The sequence below is a fragment of the Schistocerca cancellata genome, unplaced genomic scaffold (assembly GCF_023864275.1).
Source record: "Schistocerca cancellata isolate TAMUIC-IGC-003103 unplaced genomic scaffold, iqSchCanc2.1 HiC_scaffold_1058, whole genome shotgun sequence".
Lineage (NCBI taxonomy): Eukaryota > Metazoa > Arthropoda > Insecta > Orthoptera > Acrididae > Schistocerca > Schistocerca cancellata.
Window position 1 is genome coordinate 42,501 of NW_026047058.1, and position 5,000 is coordinate 47,500.

Here is a 5,000-nt window from a genome sequence, read left to right on the forward strand (position 1 = left end):
ACCACATGCAATAGCCCCATCTACGCGAATCGGACGACACTACGTCCACCATGTCGCGCGCAACACGAAAACTAAATACCGCCATCTGCAAGTCTCCCGAAACATGACCTGCTGCACCGACGATACCGCCATCTATGAGACGCCACCCCGACTACGACATCGCTAGGTCCCACAGTACCCATTTTCCGACGCCACCCACAAAGCCTGCATAATCTGTCCACCACAGGAACCCGAACGCCAGTGCCTGCGTCGCACGAAGTAGTCAACCGACAATCACTCCACCCGCACCCGCACGTGCCCCACCCCAACCGCCGAAATCGCAACTCCAGCGGATGAACGGCGGACTCTTCCCGCACTCGTACGTTGCAATCCACCCCTATATCTTGCGTTTCACGAAGAGTTATATCCAATATGCCAAATTCCCGCTGTCCCTATACATGCTGTAAGTCTGTGCACACAATATGAACCACACATCAGCGAGACACTCTATCACACATTACTCTCTGCCTGTAACAGACACAGATACAATATGTAAGCACCAGCATGGACCAACGTCCGGTGCATCCTCTCCGCCACAGTACACCATCCACACTATGATAACCACACCAGGGGGTCCAATTCTAAAATAGAATATCCCACCCGTCCGACATCCACAATTGCTCAGATAAGCCACCAACACCCACACATGTCCTACACAGGGGTGCACCCAACACCACCACACTGCCTCCTGTTACGGCACAGAAACAATGGCAGGAATGAATCACACAGGTCTGCCGCTCCCTTGCCGCAACCACAGACGCGGCGCGCCTCCAGTCACGAGCGAAAAGCGCATCCTGACGAGACATAACTGCTGTGACATACTGAAGCTGCCTCAGACATTCACTTACAATGATCACTACCAACGAACCTCGGCCCCCCCCCCCCCCAACACACTCTCTTACCACGTTGTGTACTGTAATCCAACCCATTTCGCACCTTAACCTAACCCATTTTGCACCTTAACTTAACCAAATTCGTAACGCAATTTGTACCGCAATGTAACGCAATGTGTACCGCAATGTAACGCAATGTGTACCGCAATGTAACGCAATGTGTACCGCAATGTACCGCAATGTGTACCGCAATGTACCGCAATGTGTACCGCAATGTGTAACGCAATGTGTAACGCAATGTGTACCGCAATGTGTACCGCAATGTGTAACGCAATGTGTACCGCAATGTGTAACGCAATGTGTACCGCAATGTGTAACGCAATGTGTACCGCAATGTAACGCAATCTGTACCGCAATGTAACGCAATTTGTACCGCAATGTAACGCAATTTGTACCGCAATGTAACGCAATTTGTACCGCAATGTAACGCAATTTGTACCGCAATGTAACGCAATTTGTACCGCAATGTAACGCAATTTGTACCGCAATGTAACGCAATTTGTACCGCAATGTAACGCAATTTGTACCGCAATGTAACGCAATTTGTACCGCAATGTAACGCAATTTGTACCGCAATGTAACGCAATTTGTACCGCAATGTAACGCAATTTCTACCTTAACCTAACCCACGTTGTGCCTTAACCTAACCCACGTTGTGCCTTAACCTAACCCACGTTGTGCCTTAACCTAACCCACGTTGTGCCTTAACCTAACCCACGTTGTGCCTTAACCTAACCCACGTTGTGCCTTAACCTAACCCACGTTGTGCCTTAACCTAACCCACGTTGTGCCTTAACCTAACCCACGTTGTGCCTTAACCTAACCCACGTTGTGCCTTAACCTAACCCACGTTGTGCCTTAACCTAACCCACGTTGTGCCTTAACCTAACCCACGTTGTGCCTTAACCTAACCCACGTTGTGCCTTAACCTAACCCACGTTGTGCCTTAACCTAACCCAAGTTGTGCCTTAACCTAACCCAAGTTGTGCCTTAACCTAACCCAAGTTGTGCCTTAACCTAACCCAAGTTGTGCCTTAACCTAACCCAAGTTGTGCCTTAACCTAACCCAAGTTGTGCCTTAACCTAACCCAAGTTGTGCCTTAACCTAACCCAAGTTGTGCCTTAACCTAACCCAAGTTGTGCCTTAACCTAACCCACGTTGTGCCTTAACCTAACCCAAGTTGTGCCTTAACCTAACCCACGTTGTGCCTTAACCTAACCCACGTTGTGCCTTAACCTAACCCACGTTGTGCCTTAACCTAACCCACGTTGTGCCTTAACCTAACCCACGTTGTGCCTTAACCTAACCCACGTTGTGCCTTAACCTAACCCACGTTGTGCCTTAACCTAACCCACGTTGTGCCTTAACCTAACCCACGTTGTGCCTTAACCTAACCCACGTTGTGCCTTAACCTAACCCACGTTGTGCCTTAACCTAACCCACGTTGTGCCTTAACCTAACCCACGTTGTGCCTTAACCTAACCCACGTTGTGCCTTAACCTAACCCACGTTGTGCCTTAACCTAACCCACGTTGTGCCTTAACCTAACCCACGTTGTGCCTTAACCTAACCCACGTTGTGCCTTAACCTAACCCAAGTTGTGCCTTAACCTAACCCAAGTTGTGCCTTAACCTAACCCAAGTTGTGCCTTAACCTAACCCAAGTTGTGCCTTAACCTAACCCAAGTTGTGCCTTAACCTAACCCAAGTTGTGCCTTAACCTAACCCAAGTTGTGCCTTAACCTAACCCAAGTTGTGCCTTAACCTAACCCAAGTTGTGCCTTAACCTAACCCACGTTGTGCCTTAACCTAACCCACGTTGTGCCTTAACCTAACCCACGTTGTGCCTTAACCTAACCCACGTTGTGCCTTAACCTAACCCACGTTGTGCCTTAACCTAACCCACGTTGTGCCTTAACCTAACCCACGTTGTGCCTTAACCTAACCCACGTTGTGCCTTAACCTAACCCACGTTGTGCCTTAACCTAACCCACGTTGTGCCTTAACCTAACCCACGTTGTGCCTTAACCTAACCCACGTTGTGCCTTAACCTAACCCACGTTGTGCCTTAACCTAACCCACGTTGTGCCTTAACCTAACCCACGTTGTGCCTTAACCTAACCCAAGTTGTGCCTTAACCTAACCCACGTTGTGCCTTAACCTAACCCAAGTTGTGCCTTAACCTGCTCTGTAATTGGCATATGACACGTTACATTAATCCAGTGTTGTCTAACCACAACCCTCTGAATATAGTTCGCTACTCGCACCGCCCACCCTCTTGTGTATCGTTTCATGTTCAACACTTCGCAAGTGTTGCTTACTTTTTACATGCTCCCGCTGTACACTGTAATGTGGACGACTGCAGGATGTACATCGCCCCCACCCTCCCCCCTGCCTTCGCACGCTGGTCGTTCAGGTGCTTGCGTGTTCAATGCCCTTCGCAGCTGTTCACTGGCATTCGCATGTCGAAGCGCTCAGTCTACGTCGTGGTACGGCCTGTGTCCACTGTCCGCTGATGTCGTAAGCTTAACCCTCACATTGTACTGCACATAGGTCCGTATGTACTGCATGATACGCTGTGGCACATGTGTGACCGTACAACGACTGCGCCCAACAACAGCGAACCATACGGTCCAAATGTTGTGCACTCAGCCACGTGCCGTCTCCCCATAACAGCTACATTGCAGTGTGGTACGCCATAGAGACGTGTGGGATTAACGGACGCCCTGGATGGCGATCAGCATGAGCCGTCTGTTGATGTAGTGGCGCGTGTATTCAAACGTAGTCGTCTCTTCTCACACAGTGTGATAGCATGGTGCACCGCGTTCCACATCTGCGACATGGTACAGATGCTGGTTGACAGTCGGTCTCGTAATGGACATCGCATACGTAGGGGGCCACCTCCCACGTGTTCTCTAGTCGTGCACATTTTGTTGCGTGTATGTGGGCAGACGTAGTGTGTCGTGACACCTAACAGACAGGTATGCAATAATCGTTGCATTTGCAAACTGGGATGGACGTCTACGTTTGCTGGTGACGTTACGCAAATGAACAACTGGTAAACCCATTGTGGTGCGGTTGTTGTTGCTGGAGGTAAATCAGTAAGGGCAAATCTGTGTGTGAAGCGATACGCGGCGGTGGCTGGGTGGGACCGTCCCCGGCCGGTGAGGGGGGGCCGCCCGGCGTGCTGGCCGCGCGGTGCGTGGGCGCACGCGCTACAGCCGGCTGGTGGGGGCGCCCAGTGGCAGGCGCGCCGGCCGACGGACGCGGCAGGCGGCGCAGCTGCGCGCCGGGGCACCCTGCGCGCGGCGCCGGGCGGCCAAAGTGGGTCCTCGCGGGCCCGGTGCGAAGCGCGGTGGACATCTGCAGTGTGCTGGTCCGACTGAGGACTGTGTGCGTTGAGGATGCGCCGCCGCCCGGCACTCGGCGCCGCGACGCCGTCTGCTGCTCGGTCGCCCCAGCGGTTCTCGCTGGTGGTTTGTATCGCAGTTGTGCAGACGTGTTGGCACGTGCGCTGTGCTGGGAGAGTTCGCTTCGGCACCCACGTGGGGCCTTTGCCCTTCTGTGGCGCTGGCGTTGGAGCTGCCGGTCACCGTAGGTGGCGCGTGTTGTCTCCCGCCGGCAATGCCACGACAGCACGCTCCCGGGCCTCTGTCGGCAGCGGCAAGCTCAGTTGGGAGCACGGGTGGTCGCACCTAAAGCGTCTACTCGCCTAACTCCGGGCGATTGCGCCTCTCTCGAACCCGACCAAGTACTTAGGACGGCGCTGCGCGCCGCCGGGACCTGAGAGGGTTTCGAGGTGTATTGTGCAGGGGAGCTCAGCCTCCTCCTGTTTGCAGAATAATTGAGCGGACGCTTGCGTGTTCGCGCGGGCCCCTGGGACACACTCCCGGGCGGCCGGCTGCTCAGCTCTAGTTGACGCAGCTCCCTGGTTGATCCTGCCAGTAGTCATATGCTTGTCTCAAAGATTAAGCCATGCATGTCTCAGTACAAGCCGCATTAAGGTGAAACCGCGAATGGCTCATTAAATCAGTTATGGTTCCTTAGATCGTACCCACGTTACTTGGA

At 53.0% G+C, this 5,000-nt stretch overlaps 1 non-coding gene across 1 annotated transcript in view; it reads left to right on the forward strand.

The window, feature by feature from the left end:
- The first annotated feature begins 4,857 nt into the window (after window positions 1-4,857).
- Window positions 4,858-5,000, forward strand: part of LOC126151435 (small subunit ribosomal RNA) — a 1,909-nt gene continuing 1,766 nt past the window's right edge. Inside the window, exon 1 of the ribosomal RNA XR_007531947.1 lies at window positions 4,858-5,000. This exon is cut by the window's right edge and continues 1,766 nt beyond it. This is a non-coding gene — a ribosomal RNA (small subunit ribosomal RNA).